Source organism: Schistocerca americana, chromosome 6 (genome assembly GCF_021461395.2).
Source record: "Schistocerca americana isolate TAMUIC-IGC-003095 chromosome 6, iqSchAmer2.1, whole genome shotgun sequence".
Taxonomy (NCBI): Eukaryota; Metazoa; Arthropoda; class Insecta; order Orthoptera; family Acrididae; genus Schistocerca; species Schistocerca americana.
In genome coordinates, this window is record NC_060124.1 from 65,271,585 (window position 1) to 65,298,614 (window position 27,030).

Here is a 27,030-nt window from a genome sequence, read left to right on the forward strand (position 1 = left end):
ACGTAAGGTTGCAGTGACTGAATGCTAAATATAGATTGATTAAAAAAGAATGAGCAGATTTGAATTGTTTATTACAGACAGACTATGAAACATAGAAACATATTGCTCATGTCGCTGGATAGAGGAAGGTTCAAAGTTTCATTTTCGGACATACAATATACCATACTACTATACTCAACACGAGCACCATGCGTTATTCGAGAAACATCGAAACGCTGGTCCATTTTATGGCACACACGAATCAACAGGTCCGTGTTTATTGAATCGACAACTTGCACAGTTCGATTTCTCAGGTATTGAAGAGTAGCTGCAATAGGAGGGACAAAGACGCTGTCTTTTGTGTACCCTCACAAAATCTGATGTGTGGTGACCTGGGAGACAAAAAGCAACAAACAAGATCTTGTTGCCCACCTCTTGCAATTCAACGTTGTAGAATGATCTTGTTAAGATAACGCCGCAACTCAAGGTGAAAGTGAGGGGGGGGGGGGGGGGGGGGGCACGGTCATGCATAAAAATGAGGTAATTGGAATCTTCGTGAACTTGAGGCAACAACGAATTTTTGCAGCATGTCCAGGTATTACATTCCTCAGCAAAAAAAGAAAAGCCCATAAACTCTGTGAACAGAAACAGCACAAGACACATTCAGTGTCGGTTAGTCTCTTTCATATTCGACAACGACGGCAGCATTTTGTGGCCCCCAAATTCTTACGTTGTAGCCGTCGATTCGTTCAAAAAGACGAGTTTTTCTGAAAAAGTGTCCTCTGCCATATTCTGCATAAGTGAAATGCAAAGTTCGAACGTTCTGGCATGGTCGGCGGGACGCAACTGCTGCAGTGACTGCAACCTGTAAGGCTTCGTATGCAGGCGTCGCTCCAAAACACGCCACACCGTTGTTTGAAGAAGTTGAAGTCCCTGGCCCGACTTCCTTCTGGACTTCTGAAGGCTCGAGTGAACGCACCTCTGATACGGTCGACATTTTCATGACGGGCATCGTCGACCAGTGCTGTTCGGTTTGCATAATCATGAGACCTACTCCCAAGAAGTTTATCCGCAGCTCGTGGTCTAGTGGCTAGCCTTGCTGCCACTGAATCACGGATTCCTGGGTTCGATTCCCGACCGGGATGGGGATTTTGACTACCCAGGGACTGGGTGTCTGTGTTGTCCTCATCGTACCATCATCACCATCATCATTCATGACAGTGGCAATATGGACTGTGAAATAAATAGACTGGGTAAAAATTGGGACTGTCATAAATCTGCTTGTGCAGAGGCGCCATATTGCCGAATCGATGGCGACATGGACGTTTAACTTGAACAGTGGATTGATTTCGCGCAAATTCCAAAACATAAAATGATTTCTCTCGAGGTGTAGCCCAGATGTTGCTACAAACAAACAGCAGCGCGTCTTGTCAAACTTTTGAACCTTCCTCTATCCATTGACATGCGCAAAGTGCTTCTATCTTTCATAGCCTGTCTGTAATAAACAATTGAAATTCGTTCTTTCTTTTCGAATCACCCTTTGTTACTGATAACTGGGCAGAGGATAAGGCCACAAAATAACTGTTCACATATGTCTCCTCATTAATGAGTCAGGAGGTACATATTTCCGACTCTGGTATACAAACCTGTTGTGCTGTTTGCTCCCGTCTTATTGCAAGGCCATAATCACGTCTGCTGCTGTCATCCAGGCGATGCGTGGAGTCCATCACCCCAGTTCCCAGAACTCCTGAAGACGTTGACTGTGGATATAGTATCACAGACACAGTCCCTAAACTCGCCCAAAGATGTAAACAACCATGCATGAGCAGCGCTTAGTAGACGGAGGCGGTCCGACAGCCGACCAGTTCCAGTCATTCCACCAGGAAGGAGGTACATTGGTCGTATTGTCTGTAGTTCAACCATGAAACGACAGTTCGATCGCGTCCCCATAGTTACTTTGTGTCTGTAAGAGCTCTCAACAGGGGAAGTGTCCAGGCGTCTGGGGGTGAACCAAAGCGATGTTGTTCGGATATGGAGGAGATACAGAGAGACAGGAGCTGTCGATGACATGCCTCGCTCAGGCCGCCCAAGGGCTACTGCTGCAGTGGATGACCGCTACCTACGGATTATGGCTCTGAGGAACCCTGACAGCCACGCCACCATAATGAATAATGCTTTTCTTGCAGCCACAGGACGTCGTGTTACGACTCAAACTGTGCACAATAGGCTGTATGATGCACAACTTCACTCCCGTCGTGCATGGAGAGGTCCATCTTTGCAACTACGACACCATGCAGCGCGGTACAGATGGGACCAACAACATCCCGAAAGGATGCTGGATGGCATCACGTTCTCTTCACCAATGAGCGTCGCATATGCTTCAACCAATCGTCGGAGACGAGTTTGGAAGCAACCCAGTCAGGCTGAAAGCTGTAGTCACACTGTCCATCGAGTGCAGCAAGGTGGAGGTTCCCTGTTGTTTTGGATAGGCATTATGTGGGTCGACGTACGCCGCTGGTGGTCAGGGAAACCACCGTAATGGCTGTATGATACGTGAATGCCATCCTCCGACCCGTAGTGCAACATATCGGCAGCATATTGGCGAGACATTCGTCTTCATTGACGACAATTCGCGCCCCCATCGTGCACATCTTGTGAATGACTTCCTTCAGGATAAGGACATCGCTCGACTAGAGTGGCCAGAATGTTTTCCACACATGAACCCTATCGGACATGCCTGGGATGGATTGAAAAGGGCTGCTTATGGACGACATCACCCTCCAACCACGCTGATGGATATACGCCGAATCGCTGTTGAGGAATGGGACAGTCTGGACCTACAGTGCCTTGATGAACTTGTGGATAGTATGCCACGACGAATACGGGCATGCATCAGTGGAAGAGGATGTGCTACTGGGCATTAGAGGTACCGGAGTGTACAGCAATCTGGACCACCATTTCCGAAGGTCTGGCTGTATGGTGGTACAACATGGAATATGTGGTTTTCATGAGCAATAAAAAGGGCGTAAATGATGTTTATGTTGACCTCCATTCCAATTTTCTGTACAGGTTCCGGAACTCTTCGAACCCAGGTGATACAAAACTTTTTTTGATATGTGTAATTACAGCATGGCTGGTAAAGGTTTCTGGATGTCTTGCAGCTCAGATTCAGGTTATTTATCATATTCTGCAAGTGCAGGTATTCAGTGCCTTCAAATGTGTGTTGACCGAGAGGGACACCTTGCTGAATACATTAAGTGACCTTCGTTTATTGAGAAAAGTTAAGCTTGTAATTCCAGTCAACGCGTGTTGTAACTTTTGAACCATAACTGCTACTTCTAATCATTTTACAGGAATAAATTTGTCAGACAATGATGATGTTATTTAATATAGCACACGAGTCCCTTCCCATGGAAAAAAAATGACTTAGATTCAACATGGCCGATTTCAGAATGGCGCCAATTTTCGGTACATACTGTAAAAGATAGACCACCTCACCCATGCCCTACTGGAATAGTAAGGTTTCCGCATTCTTGCAGGGATATTGACAAAAGAGTGTGTACTGTGACTTTTGACTCACCCCGTAATGTACCAAAATTACCGAACCGCAATTTTAGTACAGCGCAGCTGTGTTCTGCACGGACATGTCTGCCAAACTCTGTGTCTGGCAGTGGTGTCCCGCCGCGGTGTGACGCGACTGGGTGCAGGGCGGTGTTTTTGCTGAGCGTGTCGGCACCACCTCGGGACGCGGCGCAGCTCGGAACGCCGTGACGTCACGACGGCGCGAGATAACCGCCGGCTGTGCCGTAATGACGGGGCGGAATCCGGGTCCGGGACGCCCGCCGCCTGCGCTGCGCGGGGCTGGCTGGGTGTGGCCGCGGTCCACAGCCGGGTCTATCCAGCGGCTGCACGCCGCACTGCACCGCGTCCTGAAGCAACACTCCGAAAGGAAACGCTCGTCAAATCTTTCCTCGGCTCGCTACAGTAATAATAGCTCATGAGAATGGTGTCAGATTACAACTCACAAGGTCCAGAGATCCATCCTCGATCGGCTCAAATATTTTTCCCGTCACTTAAACTGCTAAATTACCAATTTTTCTCCACATACTCGATCGTATGTTTGCCGGCCGGAGTGGCCGTGCGGTTCTAGGCGCTGCAGTCTGGAACCTAGCGACCGCTACGGTCGCAGGTTCGAATCCTGCGTCGGGCATGGATGTGTGTGATGTCCTTAGGTTAGTTAGGTTTAATTAGTTCTAAGTTTTAGGCGACTGAGGACCTCAGAAATTAAGTCGCATAGTTCTGAGAGCCATTTGAACCATTTTTTTTATCATATGTTTATTACACCCATCAAAAAAAGTTTTGCATCACCGCTGTTCCCAGAGTTTCGGAACCTGTACAGAAAATTGGGATAGAGATCAACAAATGGTTCAAATGGCTCTGAGCACTGTGGGACTTAACATCTGAGGTCATCAGTCCTCTAGAATTTAGAACTACTTAAACCTAACTAACCTAAGGACATCACACACATCCATGCCCGAGGCAGAGTTCGAACCTGCGACCATAGCGGTAGCGTGGTTCCAGACTGAAGCGCCTAGAACCGCTCGGCCACACCGACCGGCAGAGATCAACATAAATATCATTTCCTCCCTTTTTATTGCTCATGAAAACCACACATTGCATGTTGTACCACCATACATACAGACCTTCAGAGGTGGTGGTCCAGATTGCTGTAAACACCGGTACCTCTAATACCCAGTAGCACGTCCTCTAGCATTGATGCACGTCTGTAACCGTCATGGCACACTATCCACAATTTCATCAAGTCACTATTGGCCCAGATTGTCCCACTTATCAACTAAAATTGAACAAAGCTACAGAGTACAATAGAATCTTTATCAAATTCTGTACAGAATTTGCGGTTGAGGTACTTCGTCTTTTAACGATAATACATTGTAAATTCCCCGAACAAAAAACTGCTATCAGTAGCTGGATGAAAGTACAGGTCACAACCATGTACAAGAAGGGTAGCAGACCTGATCAATAAAACTACCGTCGAACACCCTGTAGAATCTTGGAACATTTCCTGAGCTCAGACACGCTGAGAAACCTTGAACAGAATAACCTCCTCCATGCCAGTCAGGATAGATTCCGAAAACATCGATGAATTGAATGAAACCCAACTCGGCGTTCCGTCACATGGCATCCTGAAAGCCATGGAACAAGGCCGTCAGGTGGATGCAGGATTTCATGACTTCCGCGAATCATTTGGCTCCCCGCTACCATACCGACGCTTATTAATGAATGTACTATCATATGGGGCTTCAAATAAAATTGAATTGTTATTCAACTCACGATTTCTTGGTACAGAAAATGATATCTTAATCGAAAATCAATGACAGATACAGGAGTAATTTCAGGCGAGCCACAGGAAATTTGCATGTTCTTCGGGGGAGTTTTGCTTTCCGGTAGGTCGTTTGCTATCGGATCTGTAGCGTATTAGGGCTATGCTAAACTGCTCAACCGGCACCTCACGCTAAGTAGAACCTAACGTGTGTCCCTGCACTGCAGTATCTTTTCATTTCGACATACGAGTATATTTCCGTTTAAGGCACCTTATCGTGACATTGAGACAGTCATTCTTTCATTACGCGAACTGTAAATAAATGCCCTATTTCGTAAAATCTTCACAATAGAACTTACAATTAAAGCAATACAATGAAATGAATATAGTGCGAGACAATAAGTTGGGAATGTGGGTCTCACGGGAGGCGTGCCAGAGGTAAGTCCCTGCAGTCGCACTATCCACTGTGTCCTCGGTGGCTCAGATGGATAGAGCGTCTGCCATGTAAGCAGGAGATCCCGGGTTCGAGTCCCGGTCGGGGCACACATATTCATCTGTCCCCGTTGACGTATATCAACGGCTGTATGCAGCATAGGCTATTGATTTCATTGTATTGCTTTAATTGTAAATTCGATCTTACGGGCTGCACGGTCATCGATGTCCGAAAGAACAGATACCAACTTCATACACTTCACAATAGACTTGCGTAGTACGTAAAGCTAGTATCCACCTGCCTAGCGTAACACGCAGCGCCATCGCTGTCTGAACAGGAAGGTCAGCCAGACCCAGATTGAATTCGCGCGCACATTACCGACCGTGGCTGATCCACCGCCCAGCGTTGCTGTACTTTTTACACAGTTCCTCATGCTCGTTTAGATAAACGCGGACATCATTAAAAAAAAGGGGTCTCTCGTTGCTGCGTTATCTTCTCACCAAATTTCCAGCACCAGCTTTCCCCTCCAAGTGCCAAAATATTTTGCTGACGCAGACCTACATAGGAAGAAACGATCATCATAATAAAATAAGGGAAATCAGAGCACGCACAGAAAGATATAGGTGTTCGTTTCTTCCGCATGCTGTTCGAGAATGGAATAATAGAGAATTATTGCGAAAGTGGTTCGATGAACTTGTAAGTAGCGTGAATAAATGTAAGCTATGTGTAAGGTGCGTGAAGCGCACTTTGAATAAGAAAATGCTATCTGACGTTGAAGTCAACGTAAAAGATTTGGTTGCCACCAACTCTAGCCACACGACACATCAGAGGTTGGGCTGAGTCGTAAAATTAATTTATTCATAAGAAAAACTCATAAAAGAACATTCATTACAAAGTCATTCATAAAGAATGGGATGTAATTATTAATGTGATCCAGACATTGTTCACGTGAATCAAATACTGAATAAAGTAAAGAGTGCATGAACACTGTGCATAAGAGCAGCTCGCAGCAACATCGCTTAAAACAAGATCTATTCTGAAGCATTTGTTTTAAATAGAAAGGGAATACAAATTATGGGACCTGTGCTCGTGGAAACGGTATGGATGGGTTGACAACGAAACTACAAGGTAAATGACGAAGGCAACGGAGACGTAACATCGGTACACTGGATAAGATTGGAGGTAAAACTATTTACTCCTTAAAACATTGATGTAAAGCATCTATACACCTGCTGTTGCCTGGTAATTAAGGCATCTGTACACCTGCTGTTGCCTGGTAACTAACTTCAATTGCTTGTGAAACGCTATGCGTTTCACAACAGACTCGTGTGCTCACGTGATTCGCGGAGACAAATTTTAGAAAGATCAAACCACGTAGTCGCAAACAAATAACACTTGTACAGAGGACACATTTGAATAGACAAAGAATAATGGCCGAGGGCCAACAAACTGTAATATTAACCCACGTGGATCGTTTCCAACGGACATAGAGTAATGATACAAAGAAAATTCACAAAGGGGCAAAAATTACCAAGACTCGGAAAAGATTAGAATGTATACACACGCAGTTGCAGGCACACAAACATTCACATTGAATCGAGGGCGCTTCAACATATACAACACCTTTGTGCTACGTTCTTCTTACGGATCAAAGTCAAGTCTGCATTAGGAATCAAACTGAAAGTCTGCAAAAGCCTTGCATAGCTTACTGCGACCCAGAAAAACAATCTTTATAAGTTGAAACGCGAGGCCAAAAAGTAATAGCTCCCCTCTCGCTATGAGACAACGAGCCACGCCGTTAAGTCAACCCATCCTTCTTCAAAGAGACCTCGGCTGTAGACACTCGGTGAGCTGGAAGCAGACTGACGTCTCACACACTTTGACGTCTCCCACGCGACCCCGTGGCCAGGAAAACCCAGAGATGAGGCTTCCGCCACCAACCTAACACCGATAACTTTCACACAAGGGTAGCAAACCTCTTTGCCTACCTGAAAACTAAAAGGGTTGGCCATTCTGTACGACTACGGCTGATTCTCTGCAGCAGACTAAACCACCGTATAGCAAAATGAAACACACGCACATTCATTCACTCACGCATGCCAGAGAGTTCTGTATCACTGTAAAGCAAATAAAATGATAATGAAAGGGGACTACAGGACCCTTTCAAACTCTGTGCCAGACACTTAAGTGTGATTTGCAGAGTAACCATGTAAATGTAGATGTAGAAATGCTGGACCGGCTCCCACTTTCCGCCATAGAAGGCACTTACTTACTTTCCGTGTCCGGAACTAGACTTCGGACTTCCAAAAATCAGCAGCCAATATGGCCTTGTCATTTGCGTCCCATAAGTCATTCATTGTGCAGGGCTGGTCTAAATATGGACAGATAAGCAGGTGTTGAGGATCCTGGACAGGACCACACAGACAGAGAGTGTTCTCATTCTCTTTTAGGAAACCCCATTGCTGCAGGTTTGTCTTGCAGTTTGGCACTTCTACCCTCATACGGTCTAGGGTTCTCAAGACTGTGTATGGTAGGTCTCTACCAGGCGCCAGTTCTTCTTTTACATCTTTATGGGGTTTCTCAGGTCGATTTCCCACCTTTTCAAATGATTCTCTGCAGCCGACCCTTTCAGGGCTCGGGTACATGACAGGAAACTCTTCCTCGAACAAAGCCGTCGGTCAGCAGGCTGGTGTCCATATAAAGGGTGACGCATGTCCTTTTCTTGCTTGGTTTTTTCGGCTTCGGCAGCGATGTCACGTCGTATGTTGGGCAGTGCGATCCCCATGATTAAGTACATCTTGTACACTGGGGTTGGCCTCAAGCATCCGGTAACAATCCGTGCCATTTCATTCACCGCGACATCAGCTTTTCTCGCGTGTGTTGATGCAGACCATACTGGAGAGGCGTTTTCCCCGGCTGGCACACTGAGCGCAAGGGCTGAAGTTCTCAGGACTTTTGGGTTTGCACTCCAGGATCCGCTGGTTAGTTTCCTGACGATGTTGTTTCTAGTTGAGACTTTTTCCCTTGTGGCATTACAATGATGTTTACAGGTCAGTGTGCGATCCAACGTGACACCAAGGTATTTGGGCGTTTTACAATTCTAGAGACGTTCACCTCTCCATCTTACGTTTAATTCACGATTTGCCTCCCTGTTCTTTAAATGGAATGCACAGACCTGCATTCTTGGAAGGGTTCGGCCTTAGGTGGTTTGCCTCATAATACTGGGAGAGAGCTTCCAAGGTACTGGTTAATTTCTCCTCTACATCCATAAAATTGTTACCTTGGGCTGCAACTGTAGTGTCATCGGCATACATAAATTGGCGCGTGATGTTTGGCACTGGTTGGTCATTTGTATATACAGGGTTATTACAAATGATTGAAGCGATTTCACAGCTCTGCAATAACTTTATTATTTGAGATGTTTTCACAGTGCTTTGCACACACATCAAAAACTCAAAAAGTTTTTTTAGGCATTCACAAATGTTCGATATGTGCCCTTTTAGTGATTCGGCAGACATCAAGCCGATAATCAAGTTCCTCCCACACTCGGCGCAGCATGTCCCCATCAATGAGGTCGAAAGCATCGTTGATGCGAGCTCGCAGTTCTGGCACGTTTCTTGGTAGAGGAGGTTTAAACACTGAATCTTTCACATAACCCCACAGAAAGAAATCGCGTGGGGTTAAGTCGGGAGAGCGTGGAGGCCATGACATGAATTGCTGATCATGATCTCCACCACGACCGATCCATCGGTTTTCCAATCTCCTGTTTAAGAAATGCCGAACATCATGATGGAAGTGCTGTGGAGCACCATCCTGTTGAAAGATGAAGTCGGCGCTGTCGGTCTCCAGTTGTGGCATGAGCCATTTTTCCAGCATGTCCAGATACACGTGTCCTGTAACGTTTTTTTCGCAGAAGAAAAAGGGGCCGTAAACTTTAAACCTTGAGATTGCACAAAACACGTTAACTTTTGGTGAATTGCGAATTTGCTGCACGAATGCGTGAGGATTCTCTACCACCCAGATTCGCACATTGTGTCTGTTCGCTTCACCATTAAGAAAAAATGTTGCTTCATCACTGAAAACAAGTTTCGCACTGAACGCACATTCTTCCATGAGCTGTTGCAACCGCGCCGAAAATTCAAAGCGTTTGACTTTGTCATCGGGTGTCACGGCTTGTAGCAATTGTAAACGGTAAGGCTTCTGCTTTAGCCTTTTCCGTAAGATTTTCCAAACCGTCGGCTGTGGTAAGTTTAGCTCCCTGCTTGCTTTATTCGTCGACTTCCGCGGGCTACGCGTAAAACTTGCCCGCACGCGTTCAACCGTTTCTTCGCTCACTGCAGGCCGACCCGTTGATTTCCCCTTACAGAGGCATCCAGAAGTTTTAAACTGCGCATACCATCGCCGAATGGAGTTAGCAGTTGGTGGATCTTTGTTGAACTTCGTCCTGAAGTGTCGTTGCACTGTTATGACTGACTGATGTGAGGGCATTTCAAGCACGACATACGCTTTCTCGGCTCCTGTCGCCAATTTGTCTCACTGCGCTCTCGAGCGCTCTGGCGGCAGAAACTTGAAGTGCGGCTTCAGCCGAACAAAACTTTATGAGTTTTTCTACGCATCTGTAGTGTGTCGTGACCATATGTCAATGAATGGAGCTACAGTGAATTTATGAAATCGCTTCAATCATTTGTAATAGCCCTGTATATTGTACAGAGCTGGGACGAGGACGCTTCCCTGATGTAGGCCATTCCTCTGATTTCTCCACCTGCTCTTCTTGCCCTGGAGACAGACGTAAAATCTCCTATTATGCAGGAAAGTACCTATCAGTAATGTTAACTGGTAATCTCTTGTCACATTATATACTTTCCTAAGGAGCCTCCTATGGTTTACAGTATCATATGCAGCTGAAAGGTCTATAAACGCCACTGCCGTGATATTTTTCCTCTCAAACCCATCCTCGATATGTTGGGCAACTTTGATCTATCAGCGGCTAATCCTTCAACAACCGGAACGGACTCCTGAGAAAATGAAGACCAATAAGGCCCTACCCAAACGGTCTTTTCTAATACCACTTGTGACGATGTCGATAAACATTGAAGGAATATCGAGAGACAAAGAAGTTTTATTATCTGACTTGTGTAAAGAATATCAATGTGACTTCTTCCTGATTCAAGAAACTCATCGGGGCAGTACAAGACCCACACCAGAAATAGATGGAGTGAAGATGATCTTGGAGAGACCACATGAACGGTACGGTAGTGCCATCTTCGCCAGGCCAGAAATTAGAGTCACTTCTGCATCACTGACTGACAGGCAAGGCATTGAGATATTAACCGTTCGAACTCAGCAGTATAACGTTACCTCTGTGTACAAACCCTCAGAATCAGATTTTGTCTTCACTGAGCCTGGCAATTTCAGTTACAAAGACTTTTATTTTGTATTGGGCGATTTCAACTGTCAGAGCACCATATGGGGCTATAAAAAAATTAATAACAGCGGAGTGGAACTAGAGACCTGGGCTGAGGTACACGATCTACTGCTCATACATGACCCGAAACTGCCAAGCTCCTTTAATAGTGGCAGATGGAAGAAAGGGTACAATCCCGATAACATCTTTGTTAGTAAGAAACTCGCTGGCCAATGTGGAAAACTGATTGGAGAGCCAATTCCCCATACGCAGCATCGGCCCATAATTTGCGCGGTCAATGCAATTGTTAAGCCTGAAGAAGTTCCTTTCAAAAGAAGGTTCAATTTTAAAAAGGCCAATTAGAAGAAATTTAGAGAGCTCATTGATCTAGAAATAACAAAAATCCCCCCCTCAACCTGAAATGTACAACTCTTTTGTCAATCTCGTTCAGAAGGTGTCTAGGAAAACAGAAGGTACTATAAACAAATAATTATAATAGGATCCTATACGGAACAATGTTTGTAGACAGGTGGCGCACACGACTATGGCAACAGCTAGGGTATCCAGCTGCAAAGTTAAATAAAATAAAATCGCAAAGACTTTGAGTACAGCCGAGCCAATGCTAAACGGTATTAACGCTATTTCAAAAAGAACACGTACGTAAAATTATTTAACGTGCTGTTCCGCTACAGGCTGAAATAGCGAAATCGTGTGGACCCTGCTCATCTGCAAGCGGAGTGGTTCACATGGGACGGCAGAATGTGTGGGGGCCCCTCTGCGGTGCACTTAGCGCGGTAGCACCGTAATTAACGGCGTGATAAGCCGGGCTGAGCACGCGCCGTATCGCCCACCTGCATCTGCCGCCGCTCCCCACTTAATTCCGCTGACGGTCCCTCAAGATACCGGCCGCTCCCTAATTGAATCGCTTAGCCGCGACCGGATCTTCCTCGTAGCCTCTCCTAGACCGGCTGTTGGAGGGGAAAGTATGAGGAGGGCGATGGACTCCACCCTGTCCCCATTTACATGTGAACGACGACATCGTAAACTACTCGTTACACCGCAGCGCTGTCGGCTTTTCCTTCGTGCTGGATCACTCCTGGCAGTACGTCATAATCAACATATACGAGATACGGCAGTCCAGACAGGGGATTGCCGCAATGAACTCCTTTTGCCTGGCGTCAGGATGTGCATCCGAAAATCACTCTCCCAGGAGAGATCGCCCTAAAGCAGTGTATCACCCCGACTGGTCTTCATAATGACCTCAGTCCGGCGAATAAAAGACTCCACAATTTTCTTCACCCCTGAAGGTGGCAGGGGTAAAATACAGGGAGCGAAAGGATATTTACAATTTGTACAGAAACCAGATGGCAGTTATAAGAGTCGAGGGACATGAAAGGGAAGCAGTGGTTGGGAAGGGAGTGAGACAGGGTTGTAGCCTCTTACCGATGTTACTCAATCTGTATATTCAGCAAGCAGTGAAGGAAACAAAACTTTGGGTTAGGAATTAAAGTCCATGGAGAAGAAATAATATCTTTGAGGTTTACCTACAACATTGTAATTCTGTCAGCGACAGCAAAGTACCTGGAAGAGCAGTTGAAGGAATGGACAGTGTCTTGAAAGGAGAATATAAGATGAACATCAACAAAAGCAAAACAAGGATAGTTGAATGTAGTCGAATTAAGTCGGGTGATGCTGAGGGAATTAGATTAGGAAATGAGGCACTTAAAGTAGTAAAGGAGTTTTACTATTTGGGGAGCAAAATAACTGATGATGGTCGAAGTAGAGAGGACATAAAATGTAGACTGGCAATGGCAAGGAAAGCGTTTCTGAAGAAGAGAAATTTGTTAACATCGAGTATAGATTTAAGTGTCAGGAAGTCGTTTCTGAAAGTATTTGTATGGAGCGTAGCCATGTATGGAAGTGAAACATGGACGATAACTAGTTTGGACAAGAAGCGAATAGAAGCTTTCGAAATGTGGTGCTACAGAAGAATGCTGAAGATTAAATGGGTAGATCACGTAACTAATGAGGAGGTATTGAATAGGATTGGGGAGAAGAGAAGTTTGGGGCACAACTTGACTAGAAGAAGGGATCGGTTAGTAGGACATGTTCTGAGGCATCAAGGGATCACCAATTTAGTTTTGGAAGGCTTGCGTGGAAGGTAAAAATCGTAGAGGGAGACCAAGAGATGAATACACTAAACAGATTCAGAAGGATGTAGCTTGCAGTAGGTACTGGGAGATGAAGAAGCTTGCACAGGATAGAGTAGCATGGAGAGCTGCATCAAACCAGTCTCAGGACTGAAGACCACAACAACAACAACAACAACGTCTTATGTGTGGAGCCAAGCAAGTGCCGAGAGGCGCATCAAGTACAGAGTTATCCTCGTCGCTCGGTCAAGTTCAAGACAAGCGGGTGACCTAAGTTTCTATTTATATAAAATTATATGTTCAAATATGCTACAAATTATTTCATACCTTTGTTGTGACAGCTTGCTACAGCAACGAATTTCGAATTATTTCAAAATCAAAACAGCCTTGGTTGCAAAATTATGTAATATCAATTATGCGTTTCATACTTTTGGGACAATATCAGATTCTGTAAAAGTAGCTATATATGAAAACTATCCGTCATAGAGCCATATTAAATGGGAAATTGAAGCAACAGTAACTGTATATGTAATCCATTCGACATAAAAACATGTAAAATGTAAGGTGTACCTTGAGCGCACTGTGTGACTCCCAGCTGGTGCGCTCTTAGTCCGCTGTATTTCTTATGTTTTTATGACGGATTCAATCTGTATACTGAACAAGCAGTAATGGAAACAAAAGAAAAATTCGGAGTAGGAATTAAAATCCATGGAGAAGAAAGAAAAACTTTAGGTTTTGCCGATGACATTGCAATTCTGTCAGAGACAGCAAAGGACCTGGAAGAGCAGCTGAACGGAATGGGCAGTGCCTTGAAAGGAAGATATAAGATCAACATCAACAAAAGCAAATCTAGGATAATGGAATGTAGTCGAATTAAATCGGCTGATGCTGAGGGTATCAGATTAGGAATTGAGACGCTTAAACTAGTAAATGAGTTTTACTATTTGGGGAGCAAAATAACTGATGATGGTCGAAGTAGAGAGGATATAAAATGCATGCTGGCAATGGGAAGGAAAGCGTTTCTGAAGAAGAGAAATTTGTTGACATGGAGTATATATTTAAGTGTCAGGAAGTCTTTTATGAAAGTATTTGTATGGAGTATAGCCATGTATGGAAGTGAAACGTGGACGATAAATAGTTTGAACAAGAAGAGAATAGAAACTTTCGAAATGTGGTGCTACAGAAGAGTGCTAAAAATTGGATGTGGAAATCACATAACTAAAGAGGAGATATTGACTAGAATTGGGGAGAAGAGAAATTTGTGGCACAACTTGACTAGAAGAAGGGATCGGTTGGTAGGATATGTTCTGAGACATCGAGGGATCACCAATTTAGTATTGGAGGGCAGCGTGGAGGGTAAAAGTTGTAGAGGGAGACCAAGAGATGAATACACTAAACAGATTCAGAAGGATGTAGGTTACAGTAGGTACTGGGAGATGAAGAAGCTTGCACAGGATAGAGTAGCATGGAGAGCTGCATCAAACCAGTCTCAGGACTGAAGACCACAACAACAACAACATGACGGATGAATTACATATCCAGCTACTGTTGCGTCCATTTTACATTTTATACTGCTATCCAGCTAGTTTTACACATTCTGATGGTATCGAAAAAGGGTGAAACTCGTCATAGCCAATAAATCATTTCGCAACCAATATTGTTTCTATTCTAAAATAGGTTTCAATATTGTATCAAGATTTGCTCAGACGATTTGAGTCTACAAACAGTTTAAACACTGTGGACCTCGACGTGGTTCACTAATTAGTTACTTCAAAAATTCATCTTTTGTGAACTTCTAAGAGCCATGTACTTTTCAAGCTACAAAGTTATGCTTTTGGAATTTGATGCAATTTATCGTAAGAACAGATAGTAGAAATTTCCAGGTAGCTACCTCTTTTACATTTTTGAGTTATTCCATTTTTTCGAAATTTTAGAAATGTGTATTGTTAAAGTTATACTTCTAGAATTATGTTCAGTTTATCATAAAAACTTATGATGGAAGTTTCCATGAAGCTACGTCATCTGCTTTTCGAATTATTAAGAAAAACACATTTCTTACCTAAATTATGTAAAACGAGGTACATTAACTAGTCTTTGTTATTAAGATACAAAGCAAAGACGACACCACAATATTTATTATATGTAACAATGAAGCTGTGCCACGTTTCAAGACGAAATTATAATTTTTAAAAAGAACAGAAACTGAAAAAGTTCAGAGGCCAACATCTACCGCCGGTTCCGTTTGAAAAATTCTGCTGTTCAAAATTTAAGAGTTGTCGTGCTAAGGATTTTATAGAACATAAATAAAGTTCAGATTTACTTACAGAAAATTTTGGAATTTTTGTTCATCTCTCACTAACAACGAAAGAAATGATTTTGTAGTTATAAATGGTGTTAATTCGGCACTGCTGCCTAATCTAGGAAGCGATTTTAGGGCGAGTGCATCTATAGCCCTCTGCAGCGAGCATATATAAAGAATGAGGTGTCTGCAGCTGCGAGTTTATTCGATCGCCGTCAGTCATATGTGTTGTGTTTCGCCATGCTACAGCCTGTGCTGTGCATCCCTCCGTGACCGAGTCCGCTTAAGTCTTGGATGGCATTAACAACGACTAAAACGATCGTTTTTCGGTCGAATGAGATATCGCTTTTATCTTGTGCAAGAACATAAAGTGAACTTCCGTGGATTTAGAATTTATGTGGAAATCCCGTATTTCATTGTCAGTGTTTTGTTTTGTGTGTCACCTGCTATGTTATAGAAAACCGCGTAGCGAGTGTTCGAGATTATTCTTCACTTTTAAATCCGCAGTTAACTTGTCGTAAATGAGGACGAAGTGTAAATACCGTCTCTGAACTGTGTCAAGTGCTACGTACGGTAGGATAGGCTTTAATGACGTTCCAAACTATTACATGTGGGTGTAAAAATTTAGACAAATATATTCATCAGTTAAACGATAGACTTGTATTTGTCGTCGAGGTTCCCGACTCCTTTGGATTATTCTTGAAGAATCGAAACATTTTATTTCAGTTTAGGCGAGGTGAATTTTGGACTTGTGGGCTTAAGACTATGAATAACACGTTCTCCATCGCTTTGTGGCTGTTCGCACAAATAGCTTTTAGGCCCTTGTAAAAGGCTGTGGCACCAAATAATCGCACAAGACTATCAAACGTTCCAAACTAACTAACAACAAAATTTACACGCCCCCCCAGACATACACTGCTGAAGGCACTCACTGGTGACTAGATCACGTGGAACAGGGATGTCGACTGCCACACTTCATGCGCTGTCACGAATAGCCCCAGATATGTTGTACGTGATTAACGCCGACAAAATAGCGCGCCAGGCGAGGTGCAATAAAGGTGGCTGAATATTCATCAAACTGGGAGTGTACGGGTGTGGCAATGTGTCCACAGGTGTTGTCATACTGGAAGACAGGAGAATCCTCCCCAATTGTCACCTCAAAGATCTAGCATAGAAGACAATACTGCTAACATTCTGCTTGGTGTCTGTTTGTACGATATCGTGTCTCCCTACCACTTTCGCGCAACGGCGCTCTGAGCGTGTTTTTTAGGGAATTGTCTAGTTTGAACCTGGTGCCTGTTGCTGGTAAGGAGACGCCAGACCACACATGACATGTAGAGTTCAGAAGAGTTCAGTGAGACTAGCGATGATATAACCAAATACTTAATGATTTCAGCGTCAGCTCCACTGCACTCCCTGTAAAAGAATCTTAATACTAACTAAATTTAGTGGAAGGGGTTCAAGGTTTTCCTATTTTTTGTTAGCTGGTAAAATAACTTCGAAAAAGCAGTTAAGTTTACCATTGGAAATTTTATTCTACTCACAAAACATTGTTTATAAAATGCACTATTGATAAAAGGAAATGTTTTAATACAGGATGGTAAAAGCCAACTGCGTTTAACAAAAATGTGAACGATTTTTCCCTGAATGGGTTTTCAAGTTCTAGAATGGATTGAAGGATGACCTATGCCATATCACATCTATAATCTAGGTTTAAATTAAGTTTCACAAAAGAGAAAACTATCAAAATGGTCTACAGTGACCCTCAATTATCTTTAATTACCTATCTAACTTGTCGTAAATTACAGTGGCTGATGTGGCTTCTCAATAACTATATAACAAAAAATCATCACGTTTCAGATTTTAACTTACATAGCAAATGTGAACACCATGAGCTTTAATTGACGATCGACACTAGTATTACGCAAAAAGGGCGTGTAACAGATGAGACTTCTGCAGTTCTGAGTGAAGCTTTATGTGCTGTTATGCAGCATCGCGTGCATTCATTACCTTGTCGGTGTTCATCAAAGGGCGGCGGACAGCACAGCTCCGCTCACCTCGCCGTCTCGGAAGCAAGTCTCTCCTAACTTCTCCTTACTACAATTTACCGAAGTTGGTTTTAAAAAAAAGCGATCTGGTTGTGTTTTCATCTGACCAATCAGGGTCTCAATGTTAACCTTAAGCTCCACCTACAAAAATTCTGTCTCTCCAATGAGAAACATTATACTTTTCGTGATGGGGCAATGTTTTTAAAGTTTGCAACGTAACAGAGACGCGAAAAAGTCTCACGCTAAAACTTGCAGCTGGTGTAGTCCTTTTAGCGTTATCGTAAGATCTATACTGTTCTTCTGGGGGGCTCTAGCTTTTAACATGGGCTGGGAGGTGGTGCTAGCGGTTAGCTGGCGACTTGGGTGTCCGTCCCTTATCGTAGGGCCTTCCAGCTTAACACGGTTCTGCGCTCGGCTTCTGTTCTCGTTTCTGCCCTCAGATCTGCGTCTGTCTCACAGTGGGAAGGTATGACATGCATTTATGCATTCTTGTGTTAGTCTGTGGTATTCCATTTTCTCACTCGTTACTGGTATTACATTGGTTAATTTAATGTCACGATTTATTCGGAGCTATGTGACATACTACTGGATTTGCTTATCATGTCAGGGTTTTCATGGACGGTGTTGGATTTGCCTGACACCTTACATATCACCACCCTTCGAACTTAATTTTTGCACTGAAGTTAGGCAATGATTGAATCGTTGCCTAAGTCAGTCAAAAATTATTCTGTTATCTAAATTTTGTTGCCTACTGTTCAGCCATGTTATTCTGTTGTATGGTAGTTTGTATTACTAATTTATATTTTTATATTCTTCCACATTATTCTCAAAAATATGTTTATATTGACAAGTGAAGAATATTTTTATTCTATTATAATTATTATTTTTTAATTATTTTCTTTCTTTATTTAATTGTGAAGTTTGTTTTTTAAGAAGTTTGCTTTCAAAAGTGAGGAGTCTTTCACATCGATTTTCTTAGAAATATTGTTTTTATAAATGTAGTAATTAAGTAAAATCTATTTCTAACACCTTTTCTAAATATCATGTCCAAGTAAAATGTTTTTGTTTCTAGACACTCATTTCAACATTGTTACACTAACAAATAAGAATTATTTCCAAGAATTACTTTGACAAAGAAATATACATACACAAGTATTGAGATATTATCCTAAAAATGGTACAAATGTTAAAAAAAGGGAAAACATGCAACAAGATAATTTTTTATTCTTTGTTTTTATAAGGAGAAAATAAGTAAAATATAGTTATTCTTTTATTTTTATGAGGAGAAAATAAGTGGCATATAGTTTTAGTGTTTGTTATGCCTTACTTTTGTTCTTTATATACTGTCCATTTCGGAACTAATGACTTATTTTTATCGATAGTCTATTTTTTATTTAAGTCCATAGTCAATGACTGTTATTTTGTAGTTTATTAGCTGTCTGGTGTGCTTAACTTATTTAGTTTTTCACACGTTTCTTTTCCACAATTCCTACATCACATAATTTGATTTCACACATTCACACAATCCTATGAATCTTTAAGCATGAGGTTGGCGAATGTTTTTTGCACGAATGTGATGGCCTTGAGATAGATGGATGTGGGCAAGTATTTGATGTACAGCTTCGTTTGTTGTTCCATGTTGGCTTTGCAAGTGTGTGTTGCTGTTGTGGAGGTCCCATAATGGAATGGAGCTGTGAGTGCAGAATCTCATGGTTTGCTGGCTTTGGATGCGTGAAAGTCGTCGTTATGTGTCGCTGAAAGCGGTCGTTTTTCGTTGTAATACTTTGCAGACGACTAGTTTACAATAGGATAGGGATTTGGGAAGGTATGTCGTCTATTCTTCACCCATCTTCTTTCTTAGCCTGAATCTTGCGAAACTTCAACTTGTTTTCTTCCTGCTTTTTCTCTGCTTCTTACTTGATTCTTGGTTCTTCTCTGGGCAGGATATGGAAATATTTATTGATAACTAGTCGCTTTGAAGTTCTCCTCCTAGTAACAGTTTGATAAACGGTTTGGGCATGTCATTTCTACTTTGTGGACGTTTTCTTCAGTTTTGTGCATCAGCGTGCTGTTTAATAGCAGTAGTGTGACTTTTACACATATTTTTTGGGCAGTGGTGCCTTGCCCAAGCCGTCTTCTCGTCGGGCCGTTTTTTGCTCGCTCCGCTGAGTCGAGGCATTCGGGGTTTAGGAGCCGTGGAAGTCCGGTGTTTGCTTTTCAGTCCCGGCACCAGTCCCTTCTGTGTTCCGCCACTCTGTGGTTCCGTTTTCTGTCCCAGCAGGGTTCCGCCACCCTGTGGTTCAGCATATTTACTGCTCACTTCAGCTACCCTCTGTTGGTCTCGCTGTCCTTTCCCTTCTCTCAACGCTTCTGCTTTTTAGGAATTGTGTCTTGGTAATTACGTCCTTTTCTTTCTTGATACTTCTCACATTGCAAATTGTAGGTCGTTGCATCTCATCTTTGCTGGAGTTTTTACAATGGTTCTTACAAAAAGTTTTACTCATAATCATCTAACATATGTCTAGTACCTACATTGTTTTACGCCTTCTTAAAAAGCTCTACAAATTTCAGCGCCCTTTCCATGTTACAATTCTAAGATATTTTGAGTCTTAACTTCGACAAAAATCCTCAAATTCGTATTTTTATTTTTTGTGTAGTGTCGTGGTGTATAGCATTTTAGTATTTCATGCTGTTAGACTATCTATGCTTTATCCCTTCACCTTGATCTATGGTACTATTGGTGTTATTTTTGTTTTTGTTTTTATTGAAACTACTTTCTTTTTCCCACCTTCCTCTCTCTTCATTCTTCTTTCTCCTGACGATCTTATCTGCAACATAATCTTGAAATATTGTGCTTATTATTTACCAGTAATAAAATTAATCTGCAAACTTGTACTGAAAGTGTTTAATACTGCCAGTCTTAGGTAAAAATACTTCTGCTTTATCTCGTGAAATAGCCTCTAATTCTCTTTTACTGTGTTCCGAAATACCTTGAACTTCTTGCAATTTTTCGTCGATTTCTTTATGGACTTCTAACATGAGTTGAGGCGATTCCCCCTTTTGTGCATACCATTCTAATCCCTCATCCTCTTTATCTCACATCATTCTTAATTGTTTGCTTATAACTGCTATTTCTTCTAATTTTAGCTTTCGCTCAAAGAGAAGTGTGACATTCCCGAATGTTACGCTACCTTTCCCTGTATCTATTATCGCTCATCTCTCATTTAAAAAATCTACACCTATAATCAAATCTACAGTTAGTTTAGGTATAATCACGAAGTTGGCTTCGATCTTTTGACTTTGGCACGAAAGAGTTAACCTTATTTGTCTCGTAACTTCCACAGCATTGTTTCTAATAGGACCTCTTACTTTAATCTTACATGTTTTCAGAACTGGCAATTCCTCATTGGCATTACACTGCATGAATAAATTTTCTGAGATCGCAGTCAGTTCACTTCCGCTATCAATTACGATATTGACTGGGATATGCTTCACAATGGCCTTCACAATTGGTTGAATTTGAAAGGGTTGGTTCTGTTCTTCTTCTTCTTGCATCAACGAATCCTCCACTGAATCATACATGAGTCTTTTTAGGAATTTCCCTTGTGAATTCGAACTTTCTGTAGGATAAGCTTCGACTGCTACTTCTGTAGGATAAGCTTCGACTGCTACTTCTCTCTCTTTTATTTCTCCTTCTCTATTTCTTCCTTCATTTACGCTTTCGTCAACATCCTCTACTTTTTCCTCATCCTCGTCTATCTTCTTCTTCTTCTTCGTCCCTACTTCCACATAATCGCATCTAATGCTCTAATTATCGCTTCATAACTTCCTTCATTGTATACGTTGGGTTCTGTGCCCACTCGTAACACATTTTCAACTTCTGTCGACTGTGCATTATCCTCATTGAATTCGCTTTCCCTGGTTTCCATCTCAAATAGCTCTGCAATACTCATTACTTCGTCCTTTCCTCCTACATTCGTTGTGCATGCCTCTGGTAATTCATCTTCCTCGTCAGTATTCTCCAAATTAATTTCATCCTAACACGATACTGTTATTTTCTTGTCTTCGTTTTCATCTGGTCCCTGCGGATTTGTTTCTTCCTTCTTCTCTTCCCGTGATAAGTTTTTTACTTCTCTGTTCAAGGTGCTGCAATTGTCCTTGGTCGGTGCGTCATTATCTTTGGCATGGGCGCTTAGCTGTCAATTCGAACGTTTATCGGGGTTTGGCGGTCACCTCTTCCATCTGTACTCTCTTTTCTTGTTCAGCTTGTTGATAGTGGTTTCTTTGTCGATAATTTGTCCGTCTGTTGGTTCTCCAGTACCCGTTCCGGTTGTCGTTATTCCCTCTGTAATAGTTGTTGCCGTTCCTGGGTGAATTATAGTTATTGCCATATTCTCATCTAAATCCATAACCGGTTCTTTGTTGAAATCTATTGTCGTTTCTTGGTGCGAAGTTATCACATGGTTCGTAATTATTGTTTCTTCGTACTCTGTCATGTGGATTCCACTGCTTTTTGCTTTCGTTTTCACGTGCGCTCCATTTTTTTTCTCCCGTCATCTTCCGAAAATATGAACTCTAGTTCCCTTAGAATACCTTTAAATGCTTCGACGTCATTGCCTCCGCGACCTACTAATGATTGCTGGTACTTCAATGGTAGCTTCATCGCGCATAATTTAATCAACTCTCCGTCACTGTATGGTACATCTAAGCACTGATTTTTCTTTGCCATTAATTCGAAAAATTTCATGGGACTCTTCTCTCCCGAATTTTCAAAATATGGGTTCTGTAGTAATTCGTACATCACTCTGTTCTGTGCTTCGCTGGACCAGTATCGTGAGAGAAACTTCTCTCTGAAATCTTCGTACGATCGGCATGTCGCTGCAACATTCTGCATGGTTTCTGCAACTGTTCCTGGCATGTGTGCACATATAAACCTAATTTGTGTGTTAGCGTCCAGTGTTCTGGTAATCCTACTCGCAATTGATCAATAAAATTTCGTGGATGTAATGAGTTTCCTTCTCGAAAGTGTTGAAATTTTCTGACTGTGAGGAAATGATCGTTGTCGTACTTCGTCATAGTTCCATATGAAATTCGCGATTCTTCGCCACTTTTGTTTCTGATCATTTCTCCCGTCGTTTTTTCCAGTTTTGGTAGATCCATTAGATATTGTCCACTGTAACTTTCGCCTACCCTTGCGTAGTATCGTTGGAGTGGTACGCAATAGTTTTCTTCCATCGGTTGTGAACGTGTAGCTAAATGCATTGCACTGTACTCTTCGCGACCTGGCTTTCCATTGTCAGGTATTGGTTCGGTATCTTGTCTGGCTAACCTTGCTGCTTCATTGCACGATCCAAACTGTCTGGAAACACACATTTGTGGCTCCGCATGTGTTTGTGATGACGTTTGTTCATCAAGAATTTCGAAACGTGTTTGTTGCTGTGCAGGCTGTCTGATTTCACGTATGTTACTTTCCGCCTGTGATTGGAATTGCAAATGCGTAATATCTTCATTAATTGCTTGTTTTTCCGGTGCTGTTACAGGTACGGATGTGGTTGCAGACTCTGTGCTTGTTCGATCCTGTTCACTACGCTCTCCAATGGTTTGCAACAACTCTGTTCGCAATTTCTGAAATTGTCGCTTCGTTAGCGCTTCTATTTTGACTATGCGGTTATCATATCTTTTCAGCGCTGCTTTTGTGATACGTTTGTGTAACACACTGTTTTCAACAACTTTACTCGCTGTACCGGCTGCTTGTCTAGTAATTACGTTTATCCGTTTCTCTAGTTTCTTGACTTCTCCCCGGGTGTTGTTACGTAATGTTTTGATCTCGTCCTGAGTGTCATTACGCAATGTTTGTACGTCCACTTGTACCTTGTAAATGTCTGTTCTCAATTGATTGTAACCTGTTATTAAGTTTCCTATCACTTCTCGAGATTCTTTTGCCTCGTCTTCAATATGACTTAGGAGTAACTGAATTTTTTTGTTTTGTTCTTTAATCGCACGCATTTGTCTCGTGGTTTCTGCATTCTGAATATGAATTTGGTTCGCTATGTCTTTATTTTGTCTTGTCATGGTTTCCGCAATTTGTTGCAATAATTCTGAAAGATTGGTGGGTCCTATTGCGTTTTCTTCCGACGTCCTACGCTCTGTGTTTTCGCCCAAGTGTTGGTTCGCAACCGATTGCATTGAACTGTGCTGTGATACGTTTCTGCTCGCATTCCTTGTACTCTGTGGTGAGGGAGCTCTGATTACTTGTACTATGGGTTCTACGTATTCAAGACGCAAGTTAGAATCCTCATCGACTGTCTCTCTACTTTCCTGCTCCTCTGTCGTATGCTGACTTATGTTTTCTATGCCTTGACGTACATTATCCTCGTTATGGTGTGTGATATTAGTCCTATTTCTCGCGATACTGCATCGTCTGTTGTACTGTCCTCTATTCTCTGTCCATTTTCATGCTGGGTCTCTACCTCAATTCGGTCAAGGTCTCGATCTGACATTGCTAATCTTTCTGAATCCCTCATTTTCTGTTTTAAAAGCAATTCACGCTTCCTACTTCGAGTCAACATGCGCTCATACGATCTCACGCGTTTCATAAACTTTTTGTTCACACGACTTGACACTTATTATACCCAAGACTGACAATCCATTCACTTACTTGTTGGGTCAGAGCCAACCTGTCAACGATGTATCAGCCTCCTGTGCGCTTGCATTGAGGAGAAAACTTAATTCTAATAACTTTTAAAATTCATAACTTAATTATGCTATTGTCTCTGCTAGAATGTCTCACTATATATCGCTACAGCTTCTGTTTTCAACTATTTATGCCTTTCAAAAAAAATTTCTTTTTATTACGAAAAAATTTTTTTAACAGGATATTTTTCTGACCTAGTTAGGCATGTGGTCGACCTTCAATCATGATATTTTACCATCCTGGCAGGATCGCCATTCTCTAACATTCTGTGTGGTGTCTGTTTGTTGTATATCGTGTCTCCCCACCACTTTCGCGCAACGACGCTCTGAGCGTGTATTTTAGGGAATTGACTAGTTCGAACCTGGGACCTGTTGCTGGTAAGGAGACGCCAGACCACACATGACATGTAGAGTTCAGAAGAGTTCAGTAAGACTAGCGATGATATAACCAACTACTTAATGATTTGAGCGTCAGCTCCACTGCACTCCCTGTAAAAGAATCTTAATACTAACTAAATTTAGTGGAAGGGGTTCAAGGTTTTCCTATTTTTTGTTAGCTGGTAAAATAACTTCGAAAAAGCAGTTAAGTTTACCATTGGAAATTTTATTCTACTCACAAAACATTGTTTATAAATTGCACTATTGATAAAAGGAAATGTTTTAATACAGGATGGTAAAAGCCAACTGCGTTTAACAAAAATGTGAACGAATATTCCCTGAATGGGTTTCCATGTTCTAGAATGGATTGAAGGATGACTTATGATATATCACATCTATAATCTAGGTTTAAATTAAGTTTCACAAAAGAGAAAACTATCAAAATGGTCTACAGTGACCCTCAATTATCTTTAATTACCTATCTAACTTGTCGTAAATTACAGTGACTGATGTGGCTTCTCAATAACTATATAACAAAAAATCATCGCGTTTCAGATTTTAACTTACATAGCAAATGTGAACACCATGAGCTTTAATTGACGATCGACACTAGTATTACGCAAAAAGGGCGTGTAACAGATGAGACTTCTGCAGTTCTGAGTGAAGCTTTATGTGCTGTTATGTGACATCGCATGCATTCATGCTCCGCTCACCTCGCCGTCTTGGAAGCAAGTCTCTTCTAACTTCTCCTTACTACAATTTACCGAAGTTGGTTTAAAAAAAAGCGATCTGGTTGTGTTTTCATCTGACCAATCAGGGTCTCAATGTTAACCTTAAGCTCCGCCTACAAAAATTCTGTCTATCCAATGAAAAACGTTATACTTTTCGTGATGGGGCAATGTTTTTAAAGTTTGCAACGTAAAAGAGACGCAAAAAAGTCTCACGCTAAAACTTGCAGCTGGTGTGGTCCTTTTAGTGCAATCGTAAGCTCTATACTGTTCTTCTGGAGGGCTCTATCTTTTAACATGGGCTGGGGGTGGTCCTGACGTAACAGAGACGCGAAAAAGTCTCACGCTAAAACTTGCAGCTGGTGTGGTCCTTTTAGTGTTATCGTAAGATCTATACTGTTGTTCTGGAGGGCTCTAGCTTTTAACATGGGCTGGGGGGTGGTCTTGACGTAACAGAGACGCGAAAAAGTCTCACGCTAAATCTTGCAGCTGGTGTGGTCCTTTTAGTGTTATCGTAAGATCTATACTGTTCTTCTGGAGGGCCCTATCTTTTAACATGGGCTGGGGGGTGGTCCTAGCGGTTAGCTGGCGACTTGGGAGTCCGTCCCTTATCGTAGGGCCTTCCAGCTTAACACGGTTCTGCTCTCGGCTTCTGTGCTCGTTTCTGCCCTCGGAACTGCGTCTGTCTCACAGTGGGAAAGTATGACATGCATTTAGGCATTCTTGTGTTAGTCTGTGGTATTCCATTTGCTCACTCGTTACTCGTATTACTTTGGTTAATTTAATGTCACGATTTATTCGGAGCTATGTGACATACTACTGGATTTGCTTATCATGTCAGGGTTTTCATGGAAGGTGTTGGATTTGCCTGACACCTTACATACTTGGTCACAGTACATGTTGATATAAATTCACTGAGGTGACAAAAGTCAGGGTATCCCTACTAATATCATGTCGGACGTCTCTTTGCCTGGCTCACTGTAGCAACTCGACGTGAATGGACTCAGCAAGTCAGTGGAGTCCCCTGCAGAAATACTGAGCCATGCTGCCTCTATAGCCATCCGTAGTTGCGAGTGTCTTGACGGTGCAGGATCTTGTGCACGATCTGAGCTCTCGACTATGTCCCATGAATGTTCGATTCCTGCTGGGAGATCTCGATGGCCAAATTATTAACCCAAATTGTCCAGAATGTTCTTCAAGCCGATCACCAACAACTTTGGTCCGGTGAAATGACATCGTTGTTTGGAAACATGAGTCTACGAATGCTTGAAATTGGTCACCAAGTAGCCTAACATAACCATTCCCAAACAGTGATCGGTGCAGTTCGACCACAGTCCGTTCTATGTAAACACGGCCCACACCATAATGGAGCCACCACCATCTTGCAGAGTGCCCTGTTGACAACGTGGGTCTGCACCACACTCGAATCCTACCATCAGCTCTTCCCAACTCAAATTAGGACTCATCTGACCACGTCATTTTTTTCCAGTCGCCTAGGGTCCAACCGATATAGTTTCAAGCCCAGGAGAGGGGCTGCAGGCAATGTCGTGCTATTTGCAAAGTCACTCGAATTGGTC

General features: G+C 42.5%; 1 non-coding gene across 1 annotated transcript; it reads left to right on the forward strand.

Moving 5' to 3' along the window:
• The first annotated feature begins 5,789 nt into the window (after positions 1 to 5,789).
• On the forward strand, positions 5,790 to 5,863 carry Trnat-ugu. Its single transcript has one exon. It is a non-coding gene; the product is annotated as a tRNA-Thr (tRNA).
• The last annotated feature ends 21,167 nt before the right edge of the window (positions 5,864 to 27,030 follow it).